The sequence below is a fragment of the Brienomyrus brachyistius genome, chromosome 18 (genome assembly GCF_023856365.1).
Source record: "Brienomyrus brachyistius isolate T26 chromosome 18, BBRACH_0.4, whole genome shotgun sequence".
NCBI classification, from domain to species: Eukaryota; Metazoa; Chordata; class Actinopteri; order Osteoglossiformes; family Mormyridae; genus Brienomyrus; species Brienomyrus brachyistius.
Window position 1 is genome coordinate 2,988,573 of NC_064550.1, and position 13,422 is coordinate 3,001,994.

Here is a 13,422-nt window from a genome sequence, read left to right on the forward strand (position 1 = left end):
CTGTGGTGTTTTCATTCAGCAAAATTTGTCACACAATGTACGTCTGATTAATATAAAAATATTCACATATCTGTGGGCCATTTGGCAAGGCCGAGCCCCCGGAGCGATGCGAGGTGGCTGCCCCTGTGCGTGCCCCCCCCAGCTTCCTCTCACCAGAGGTGGAGATTTCAGGTCCAGAGAGTACAAATCCAGACCTGGATTTTGTTTCAACCAAGCAGTTGAGCATAAAAAGTCACAGTCACTCACTACTCAGCTGGTTGGTTAAAATGAAATCTTAGTCTGGATTTGTACTTTCTGAACCTGACATCTCCACCTCTGCCTCTCACCTATATGTGTGCCTGATGGAGAGCAAGATAAGGTAGGCAAGACAGAGAATTTCCCCAAAGGGATTAATAAAGTATCACTATTCTACATGCATCCATCATCCTGCACAGGTTACTGATTCTTTGCAATATGCATTGTTGGTAATTTTATTTAAATTGTTATGGGTAATTTAGAGATGCTAGTTGAATTAACTGCCTGTTTTTATACTGGTAGAAAAAAAACCCCCAAACTCTGAGCCTATCTGTGTGATGCCACCCACTGTGGAATTACCAAACTGACTCTTAACAGCAAGCTTTAAAACAAAGAAACATTATTGCAATGACACTGCAAAACAGTTTTTGTATAATCAATTGTGAATTTCATTCACAGAGTCGTAATAGTAAATTACTAGAAGTTCAAATAAAGTTATAGCCCACAACTATGGTTTTTAAAACATATTTTATAAAAGCATATTGTAATTGAAGCATTATGATGTTATAATCGTAACAATCTTAACATGGTTCAGGAGCTAATGCCCTTCAGACAAGAAAAATAAGCTAACAGAGAGGCCAAGAGATCAATCATTAATTTTCATGTGGCCATGTAAGTTTTCATGGATGGATGGTTAGACAACACTTGGAACACCTTTTGGGTCTAGGATGTCAGAAAGCAGGAGGACTGGCTTGCTTTTAAATGTCGATTTAAGATTAACGTTTCTTGAATCTTGTTCGCAAATAAGTTACTTATCCAGCCTCCTGCTGGTTTCAATGACAACCCCAATTTTTGCAAGGCTCTGTAATTCAAGAAAATTGAAATTTTTCCTGTTTCCTAACATTAATTGGTTCAGAAATTCGATAGCAACATTTAAACGCAAAACACCCTACACGTCTATGTGTAGGCATGCGAAGTGCTTTGCATGGCATCTAAATATAGGAGGACAAGTGTGTCTATCTGTCTATCCTTCTTCTGCTTATTCTGGTCAAGGTCACTGGGCCTACAAAATAATTTAAAATTGTCTGTGAATTAAATACCCAGTTAGTATTTTGAAGTACTGGAAACATTTGGTCCCGTAGAAAAATAAAATGTAGTTAGCAATATTTTTAAAATATTTTTCATGCATTCCCCATTTCATACAAACTTAGTGATGCACTTCCCTAGTTAATTTGTAGTTATTTAATTATGTTCATTTACTTAGCTTTTATATTTCTTCATTTTATATTTTTCTGTCCTTGCTACTTGCTCATCATGTTCTTCTCCTATCTCATACAACTTATTCTCACCAAGGCCGTCTGACCTTCTGGCTCCAGGAGTCTGTATGAAGACCACAGATAAAAGGCCTGCTTTCCCTCAGTGGGGGCAGACAGACGCAGACAGACAGTGAATCGGCCATGTGTGACATCTTTGTCTTCTTCATTCTGTCCAGTAAACTGCTCAAGTTTAAGGAATCTGCCTCATATTTCTACTCTGAAAGAACTTGAGATCAGATAACAAAAGAAAGAGAAAATCACAATCACGAAAAAATTAAGCAATTAAGAACCAAAACATATTGATATTCATATAAGCCAAAAGTGTGATTTTATAAACGTATTCATCTATTTGTCTAACAAACAATCAAACTATCATCTCAATTGACTATTTACATTCAAATAAACTGGATCTGTGTCTGGGTGCATTTCTTCATTTGCTATGCTGTGCGATGTGGCCGTGTGGGTTAGAACTACCAGTAAACAGATGGTTGCTAGTTCAATGCTTTAACTGTTACAATACTCTAATACTTTTCTACATCATTAATACTTACAGAACGGTAAATAATGCTGACAGTATGGTAAAGATCCCAGAGATCACAAAACCCGTGAAGCTCTGAACCCATTAGCTGATATTGCATTACTTGCTGTTTCTACCATTTCATCAGCATAGTGCTGTGCCTCCATCTTCCTTAACTGTTTATCTAATAGAAGGTCAGCAGGCGCTAGGAGTACATCCCCAGTAGCAGAGTCCCCAAGGACTGGATGCCAGGCAATCGCAGGGCACCAAGGGCGTATGACGAATGTGCAAAATCCACACATGAAATCAGTCCTACTGTTGGACAATTATGCAATAAATCTTTAAATTCCTAAATGAGCATTTATACCGTTCAATGCATCATAATCGTGAGCATGAGCCAATTCCAGGAAGCACGGGAAAATAATAGACATGCAATGTCTGTTGCTGTTTTTTGTCGAACAAAACTGGGCATGTTTTGTTCTAATTAGCAACTATTGTTTACCTAGCAAACAACTATCAATGTCAACAAGACTCCCTCTATTTTTATCTGATATCTTCAAATAATCAGCTGCATAAGATAGACGTTTCCTATGTATCAAATATTCATGCATAGGGAAAAGACACATGACAACAGGAATTCTGAATAAAAGCTTCAGTTAGCCTACAGAAATATAAATGTGGACATTCGGTATCTCAAAAAGACAAATATTTTATGAATAATGAATCATTAACCTCTGACTATACAACATAGAAAACGGCAACATTTTCCTATAACAGAACGTCCATTAAGCTGGTATTAAATGTAGCAGGTTGTTATTATTTGGGAGACAGATGGAAAATGCATGCCACTCCTTCACCTTCTCACAAGGTTAATGTGATAGAAGTTACAAACTTTCCACAACAGAATACCACAAGTTATACAGAGATACATCTGACTCCAAGCTTGTTATGTATTAAGCTGACCATAGTCACACCTCAGTTAAATGTTTTAACTTTGTTCATACGCAGGTATGCACATCGCATACTGTAGCTACAAATAAAAATAATATTATTTGGCTTATTCTAAACTCTTTCAGGTGGCTCATTCTGAGTATAAAAATCATATTTCATTAATTTCAGTTTCATTTGTATATTCATAAGTGTACAACAACTAAGGAAGTTCTACAAGATTTTAGGATTTTCAATGTGTTTTGTTCTACTAACATCTGTCTGCAGATTCCTTAATCTTAGAAAGTAACCAGGTATCGTTTTCAAAATTGTGCCAAACTGATTTTATAAAAATTGGTTAGTTCTTCGTGCATCTTCCCAATTCAGCCCTACTTAAAAGGAAATAGCAACATGTTTATTACAGAAAAGCAATGCTCTAATGTGATTGAGTATTACTGCACTTTAACATGTTAAATGAAATATTCCTAACAGCACCTTGAGTAAATGAATAAATACACTCCTTATCTCCCCCTGGGACTTACATGTGGAGGATGGAAAATGGCAAATTAGTAGAGGACCCTTTCAGTGATTCTGTTTCATAGCAACTGATTTTTGAAGGACAAGAAATATAAACTTTCTTTAGAAGAATTCAAGGCAGAGATTAAATAGCTTACTTAGCAGCTAAACATTTCTGATATCCTGGATTCACATTAAAATACTTAAAAACACCATACACATCTATCCATCCATTTCTGTCATTCCTTTTTCAAATCCAATTTCCAACCACTTTTAACCTTCTCTACACATTTAGAAATTGATCCCTTATGTTCTTACTAAATGTTTTTTTCCCTTAATAAAACTTGCTAAAAAGAAACCACTCAAACATCCCTTCATGTGACCACTAATGGATGCATAATTAAATATTAACTAGTCACTGGTTCAGAACATACTGTTTATGCTGTTCAGTACAGTGTTACCTTTTAAACATACAGACATTTAATGTCCCATTTAAAGTGTTAATGTAGCAGTTGGTAATTCATAAATGCCTGTAGTTATCTGTAGGTCAAAGGCTGAAGTTATACAAAGTGGCACCCAAGCAAACGTTAGGGAATATATTTAAAAATACACTATACTTGACTTCACTGGACATTTTTATTTAGTTTTTACATGTTCCTGTAATTGCGAAACACAGTTTGGAAGACCTTTTGGTAGCTCACATGAAAATGGATGGACTATGATGAAATAGAGTTATGGGGAGGAGGGAGATGAATTAGGGAGGGGCCAGATTCAGCAATGAATACGTTGGAAGAGTGGTAATCATTACACTATAGATTAAGACTTTATCCAAGCAAAAACTCTCAATACACACTGCAGATATGAGTACAGGTACAGTGAGATTTTTGATATCTTGTTTCAAAGTTGTATTGTACATCAAATTTGAAAGTAATTCAGTTTATTACATAAAAAGCCTTAACTGCCAATGCTGTTATTTAAAAATACATAACTTAAAAACTGCTGTACTTCCTTTACTGATTGTTTAGTATTTTTGATCAATTATAAATGTTATTTTAATGTACTTGTACCCCTCTTTTAGTTCATATGCGATCATGGCTGACTTTTTTCATTTAAGTATTGGATTTTCTGTTTTATTAAACTGGATTTTTTTCAACATTAACCAATTATTTCCTATTTTCCAAACTCTTTTAGAGGTGCCTGAAGATGACTTTACCTACAGTAAGTGTTGAAGCAGTGGGGAAAAAGACCATAATTCATTACTAGTAAAATAAGACTCACAGTTGTCTGTTCTGTAAATTCAGACTCAATTCCTATTAAACCTTAGAATGAATGAAATGATTATTTTTGGTCTATAATAACCTCTGGAGCAGACACTATAGAGCAGTGTTTCCCAATCCGGTCCTCAGGGTCCCACAGTCACTCCATGTTTTTCCTCCTTCCGAGCTCCATACATGACAGTCCACCGGGGGGAAGCAAAAACATGGACTGTCTGTGGGTCCCTGAGGATCGGATTGGGAAACACTGCTGTAGAGAGCTTTTGTATAAAATGCAATATGGAGACTTCAGGAAGTTAGACAGGAGATGCAGGCAGCGAGCAGGCAGTGAGTAGTATCATTGAAATATAAAGGGCTGATCAGTAGGCTTTCTGTGACCCACGTCCGGATGAGGTCAGGCTTAATTCCAGCACTGTGGAATACTGAGCAGGATCCAGCTCAGGTAGCCTGTGACTTATCATGGTGAATGTTCAGGTGTCTGAGGTAGACAAACGGCTGGTTCAGTAGTAGCATGTCTAGCTAGTGCAGTGGGCGATAAATGACAACACTGTGCGATTTCGTACGGTGAGTAATAGCGATTGCATAGCTCTCAGATGTAAAGTTATTAGATGGAGCAAAGAGAGGAGTAAATCCCCAGCTCAAATTAGCAAACGTGTCCCCTATCCAATTGGGTGGCCAGTGTGGGCAGAAGAATTTCCTAGGCTGATCCAGGTTTCCCTGTGGGCTGGGATGTGCAACAGCACACCAGCAGTTCTACAATCCTCTATAGAAGGAGGTGACATGAGAGGTTGTCAGAACATGGCATGGGTTTTAAGGGGTTACGTTTTCTCCTGCAAAAAGCAAAAGCCATCCAACAGGGGTTGACAATAGGAATGTGCTGAAAGGGGAAGAATAGGAGTGAGGGACAAAAAAGGCTGTATTTAGTTGGCTAAAGCCTTTCTGTGTCAAAGCTCACGTGAGTAGCAAAACCTACCTGAGGAGGTGCTAATTGCTAGCTGGATGTGAGCATTATACTGTAGGTAGCTGGATGCGTCTGTCTATGAATATATCTCAATAGAGAGGTGAGGGTCTATAAGGGAGTCCCCCACCTTATAATGAAAGTATAGTCTGGTGCAATACAGTGCAATTTCCTAGACATTGGAAGTACTTTGTTTCAACCTGAAACAGATATTAACCTCTCATTCTTAATAGAACAAACTTCAAAATTCAGTGTGTAATTTATTGATTTTGGGTTATATACTAACAGGAAAACATAACATGATAAGGACAGTGTCCCAAACATAAAGTGTAATTAAATAAATGCTATCAACCATTGAGCAATATTAAACATTTCTTGTTGATTAAACTGTAAAGCCAATAATTGATCAATAGCTGAACAATGAGACTATGCTTGGACAAGGGATAAGAAGATTCCTTCCTCTTATATATTTTTTTAATAGTATTTTATACATGCAATCTTATATATATATATGGACTATATATATGTTATCAAATATAATTTTACATGTGGTAAGATAATTATCTTGTGTGGTTTTCTTTGTTTATCTAGCGATTTATTTGTCTGTTTGGGTTCAGTATAGCATTGATGTTAAAATAAAAAGTCTAAGCAAATGTCTCATGCGCTGAATGTATCTTTATATCTTTTCATTTAGACTATCATTTGATACGAAAAGGGGGGCTGATATTTGCAGCGGTACTCTTCTGTGTTGGCATGGCTATCATATTCAGTAAGTGATCTTATAAGCTTGGGCAAATCACCACCTACGTAAATTAGCATTTAGTGTTTGCATTTAGCATTTTTTTATTTATTCATATTCATATTTATTCATATTTCATACATGTATAACCAGTTAGCTACCTGTGTTTCAGGACATCGTATAAGTGACGTCTGAATTTCGGTTTGTCAAAGCGACCTTAATTTTTATCCTGTCATGTTGTGCTGACATGTCCTGCATATTAATCCTGCTTTATGGAAGCCTAATTTGAATTTTGCTGGTTATGAGGTTGTTTATATTCAATCCTGGTCCATGAAACGACAGCAGACAAACGCACCACCAGAAATGTCTTTTCCTTTGCCACCAGCAGGGGGTGCTGTTAATCAAGCATGTTGTTTCAGCATTTGAGAGTTATGAGAGGTGTTCAAGACCCATTACATCATACTGACGAGTAGCTGACACAGCAATATTGGTGCAATAGGGAAGGAATGAGATATATGTACAGAGAACCAATCAGCCATTTATGTTGCTGTACAAAAGGTGTTACCTGAATTTGTAATTTTATTTACTTTTCTACAGTGTGCTTTACAAGAAAGTATAATAAAGTAAAACATGCTTTTTATATGTATTGCATAGGTTCAATATTTTTATTTGTATGTCCCCTTATGTCCTTATCGTTTTATCCACACTGTTTTAGGTAAAAAGCTTAGATGTGGGAGAAATCAGTCGGCAAAGTAAGAAATTACTAATAGAATCATAGAGACATTCAGATGGACGCCGATATAGTCAATATTGTCAAGGTGTATTACTGATGTTCTTCTCTTTCCTTCTTTGCAGGAATGTGAACTTAAATGACCTTTAAGACGAGGTATTGCAATATAGTGTGATGCAGTATATAGTGCAAATACTTGTTAATCACAATTTGTTGAAAATGCCACAGTATGTGCAACTTCTTGGGCTAGACTAAATCATTGCTAATTGCATCTTTTTCCTTTGTCAGCTCTAGGAAATAAGTAGCACTTATACTTCACAGTCAAAGTCAAGTCTATTCTGTCCCCATCATTGCTCAACATCTAAACAGCACCAGACATTCATCTTGTTTAAGCCAGTTGTAATGAACCAAGTCAATTTACTTACCCACAGCAATGATCTTCTGAGCAGATATGCAAGTATAAAATCAATACAGAATCTGTATTCAAGATTATGTGCAAGATAGGCACTATAGTACTGCCTTTATAGTTGCATCACACTTGCACAAATAGTCATAATTAAACTAATCACGTGTGCAATACTGGATCTTGCAATTTAATGGTAAATTTAAGAGTGTCATGATGTAAAATGTTGGCTTGAATATAAATGAAGAGAAATGCAGATGCTTATTAACTCATGTTAGGAGTGAGAAGTCATCTTTATAATATGTTATATCTCAAAGTTAAAATATAAAATCATTCCTAAAATTTCTGACTAGGATATGAAATTAATATTGAGCTTGTTTTGTCCTGTTTAAAAAACATTTCCTAGAACCTGATATGAATTAACTTGGTAACCCTAACTTTTATAACTCCTAAATGGCAGTAAGATGATAAACTGAAGTTTCTGTATTATGAAGTTAATTATGAATGTTTTAATATTTAACATAATTTGTTAATCATGAATTATTATTAACCCTACAGTAATAAAGGGCTCCTCAAAAATATTTTTGGAGTACAATTCTTATTATAATCTGCAATATTACTGTGTACTAAAAACTCACTCTTTTTTATTAAATGTCATTCATTGATCCATCCATCCATCCATCCATTCATCCATCCATCCATCCATCCATCCATCCATATCCCAAAACCACATATCCAGTACAGGTCTGAGGGGAGTCTACAGTACCTATCCCAGAAATCATGAAGTTATGCGACACCCGGAAGAGGGTGTGCCAGCCCACTGTAGTATGGAAATGCTTACAGGATGGTAATCCGCACAAACATACAAAGGACATACAGACTCCACACGCACAATAGCCAAATAGCTATTTAAAACAGTAATTTCATGTAAAATTATTATTGATTTGCTTGAATTGGTAATAATTTTCTTTTTTTGTAATATACTACAGTCACGGCCTCAATGACAGTCCAATATAAAACATGTGGATAAGAATTAGATATAGTTTGTGATGTAACCTGTAGTTAACCCCATGCAGCATGTCAGAATGATTCGTTAGGGATAATCATGGGCCTAAATTAATGGGGGTGGGGGGAAGGGATTGTAGCCCCCCCCTCCCCCCAGTAATCAGAACCGGCCAATGCAACCCCCCGCCCTTACCCCCCAGCTCAAATAATCATATTGTCATGATGAAAGAGTGAGGACTTCAAGCCCCCTCCTCGCCAAATACTCAATTCAAAGTTACGATACTCTCCAGTATATATCCAGTTGGGGATACTCTCCAGTATACTATGACAGGGAAGGATTTCTTACCTGGGTCATGTTGTGGGGGTCAAAGTTCAAAAACTGTTTTCTGTGTGGAGCTTCACAGTTCACAATTTATGAAGAAATATATTGAAGACTCTTGCATAATGTAAAAATGAGCTCATAGCCATATCAGGTGAAGCCTCTTCGGGGCACATGAGGGCCCAGCTGTCAGGCACACGAGGGCCCAGCTTTCAGGCACACGAGGGCCCAGCTGTCAGGCACACGAGGGCCCAGCTGTCAGGCACACGAGGGCCCAGCTGTCAGGCACACGAGGGTCCAGCTGTCAGGCACACGAGGGCCCAGCTGTCAGGCACACGAGGGCCCAGCTGTCAGGCACACGAGGGTCCAGCTGTCAGGCACACGAGGGTCCAGCTGTCAGGCACACGAGGGCCCAGCTGTCAGGCACACGAGGGCCCAGCTGTCAGGCACACGAGGGCCCAGCTGTCAGGCACACGCCAGTCGATTCCGAAGTGTTCATTGGTTCTTCTTGGTACTTACTGTAGTACTTTTCATTGGGGTTAGGGTTAGTCTTAAGTCTTAGTTTGTTTCACCTACCCCTATAGACCTGGGGCCTGCCCAGAGTAATTTAAGGTACCCCAGTTTAAATGGACTTCATTTTAATTCACTGGGAGGGAGCAAAAATATGGGCTGTTTGGGGCTGCCCAAGGACGGGGTTCAGAAACATTGTTTCAGTCCACGTAAAATTTTGGAAACAATTATTACACAGGTGATGCAATAAAAGTTGTATAATAACATACATTTAGTACCTTCTTCAATTTATATTTTACACATTTTCACAGTCACAATTAAATTTCTCAGTTATTTTTGTGTATAATAATGTTTAGAAGGAAAACAAAAACTAATTCATTATTTGAATCCTGCCTTAATGTGTTATGATCAATTAACTTATTTCTCAGTTGTTTATAGTATAATATAGTTAATAATTCCAAACGTTAAACCAAAAGTTTTTCTTTTATATTTGAGATGATTTGAGTTCAAATATGGCTCTTTATTCATATCAACTTGCCTATTTTATTAAAAACATTTTATTTCAAAACTCAGTAAATAAAAATTTTATCTTGAATAAAAAATAAAATGATCACTAGGGACACTGTAATGAAAGCTTGACTATTAAATTAAGTTAAAATTTACAATGAAAAATATTTAATAAATCCATTAACAGAAGTAAGCGTCATATTGTGCTTCACGGTTATCATAAGCAGGGATGTACCCATGCACTGAAAGCATGTTTGCAATTGTTGTTTCCTGTGAAATTAGCAGCATTATTTTATGCTTAGTATTACGTATTTCCATGCAATTTCCATAATGTCACATGTAGGTAAGATCACACTAATGAACATTCCAAGCAGATTGGGGCTCTACACAGAAAGTGAAATGCCGCAATCTAGATTCAGGCAATGGAGGAAAAGATAATTACTGGATAATCGAAAAAAAAATAGGATACCAGAAGGAAGTCAATGTGTGCTTTATTGATTACAAGAAATCCTCCAAATGTTTTGACCATTTTCAACTAAGAAGTGTTCGCATGAAAATTGGTGCACCAGATGTTCTCAGTGTCAGTATGAAGATTGTCTACACTGAATGTTGACACCACAGTAAGGACGGAAAATGGCGAAATTATGGCTAAATGTAATGAACACAGAGGTTATAAACAGTTTTTGCCTCCTTAGAACTATTAAGAATCGAGCAGTCAGGGAGTATGTTTCAGATGGACTCTTTTGGCAGCGCTGTGATGAAGGACCTACAAAAAATCTCACACCGAAACAGTAGTTGATGTATCTCTGATGGTTATTTCTAATGTCTAAGACAGTGTTTCCCAATCCGGTCCTCGGGGACCTGCAGACAATCCACATTTTTGCTCCCTTACCAGGAGCTGGGAGGACGTGGACCGTCTGTGGATCCCTGAGGACCTGCCTGGAAAACACCGCTCTAAGAGCAAAGACTAGAAAAATTCTGAATAATGACTTCTTATGGATGTTGACTTTTTACGGACTGAACTTTAAAAAATACAGTTGAATGCCAGAAAAACGAACGGATTCTTGATCAAATTCAGCCTGAACTGTCATTTGATGCACAAATGGCCAAACTGAAGCTGTCATATTTTGAGCAAAAAAGACAGTAATGATTGGACGAGTAGCAGCAGCATGGATGAACTCACACTGAGAAGGTAGAAGAATCGGAAAGAAGACAAGACATCTTGGAGGACTGCAGTTTATACGGTTACCAGGATTGCACCTATTAATAATAATAATAATAATACCACTTTTTATTCAGAAAATTCCTTTAAGAAATTTATTTTGGTTTTAAAGTGCCTATTTTTGTCATGTGCTCCTACAATAAAGCCAACATGAAGCATAGGGAACATTTTTGTGACAGTTACTATAATTTTAGTAACATCGCATCATAGTTTTGATGGCATATGTATTAACAGAAGAAACAGCATCATATTACAGTAGTGCAATGATCTTACAATCCAGTTAATTTTGAAGGAAAATTTCCTTTAAAGGCAAAATGATTAAAAAGCTCTACAACAGGCAGCCCTTACAGCTCAGTGTCTAAACATATAATTTACTGTAACATATCACAGTCAGTTTCTTAGAAAGACTTCAGCAGTTGGAGGGTAATAAGAAAAGAGGTAAAGATGAGTTCACCTTATCACACATTCACGCCTCATTCAGCTTTTTCAGTTCCACTAATAAACAAATAAATATATATGTTCTCCGGTTTCCCCCCACAGTCCAAAAACATGCTGAGGCTAATTGGACTTGCTAAATTGCCCGTAGGAATGCATGTGCGAGTGAATGGTGTGTGTGTGTGCCCTGCGATGGGTGGGCCCCCCAACCTGGGTTGTTCCCTGCCTCGTGCCCATTGCTTCTGGGATAGGCTCCGGACCTCCCGCGACCCAGTAGGATAAGCGGTTTGGAAAACGGATGGATGAATGTTACAATTAACCAAATGACGCATTTTCAGTCGAACTGCAGTCAGCTGATGATTGTGAGACTGCATCATCATAATCAACCACAAGACTTACATTTTTCAATCTGATGACAAGCAAGAAGATTAAAAAAAATCTGACAGCAAGTGAAATTACATTAAAAGGTAATTCAGAGATCATCATGTCTGTACAGTCACTAGTATATTTAAACACAACTGACATAAAAATAGTTATGCAAATTTATGAACAATTGTTCAATTTATAAACAATTGTTTAAATAAATTGCACACTGTCAAACACTGTCACAAGTTACTAGGGACAGATAAATGACAGTTTCACATACTATACATTCGTAAAATTCTGGTCGCGATTTTACATATATGACAAAACAGCAAATTTATTTCTGCAAGACTAACATTCCACTATTATTTGGCATTTCAAGGCATAATTGTTGTGTTTCTTATCAAGGCATAGTGTGATGATTTGTACACCAATTAAAGAAACATATTTCTGCAACTTTTTTGGCAAAAATGTTGAGAAATTCACATGTATTACTTTTATTATTCAGGAAGAATGATGGCTTGTTGCAGTTTAAACATATAATAGATTTTTAAATTAATGGTTGATATAAAGAGACTGATATTTAATTTAAAACTATACTTTAAACAATGGTCCGACTCCTGCTTTATGGCCTGGCAATAATATATTTGTTAAGCACTTCATTTATATTAAGTGCACATTTATTACAGAACAACAGGCCAGGTTACATATCTAACACCGAGCTTTTTTCAAAAAGCTGCAATTTAGCTGCTAGAAATTTAAATCATGTTTATCATTACCATGCAGTTCCAATGGTGACAGCTTATATACATTTTCACTGCTGCGATTGCCAAGAACCTTAAACTGTCGGTTACATTAACATAACTAAATATTTTAATATCAATATCCATCAGTCTTTAGTAACCACTTGTCCAGTGTTTCTAGGTTGAATATGTACACTGCGCATACAAGGAACTGAGTCTGGAGACAGATTGACAGATGCAAGGCGATGGGTTTCAACCACTAATATATCATTTTGCCATTGAGTATAAATCAAATACCCAAATAATATTACCGACAAAGCTGAGATGTATGTTTGTGAGTTGCTGTAAGTTTATATGAACAAAGGGAAATTTTTTACAATTTAGTAGAATATATACACTCACGGGCCACTTCGACTTCAGTTAATTCTCAGATCAAATATTTGCGAAAAAATATTACTTCATTGACCAAGGCATGGTTGTTAGTACTAGACAGGTTGTTTGAGTATTTCATGAAAGGCTGATCTCCTGGGTGGTGGCATCAGCAGTTTTCCAAGTCGGCACCCCCCTCAGAAGATGACATCCTATACAGCTGTCTGTGTTATGTAATGGGCTTTTCATACACAACATTCTCTGGAGTTCACACAGAATTGAGCAAAAGTTCTGTGTATGGAAAATGCCTTGTTGATTCAAATAACCATTCATTA

General features: G+C 36.9%; 1 long non-coding RNA gene across 1 annotated transcript; it reads left to right on the forward strand.

Annotated features, from left to right (window-relative positions):
• Positions 1 to 237: 237 nt before the first annotated feature.
• On the forward strand, positions 238 to 1,967 carry LOC125712674 (uncharacterized). Its single transcript, XR_007383369.1, has 2 exons — positions 238 to 358; positions 1,588 to 1,967. It is a non-coding gene; the product is annotated as an uncharacterized LOC125712674 (long non-coding RNA).
• Positions 1,968 to 13,422: the final 11,455 nt, after the last annotated feature.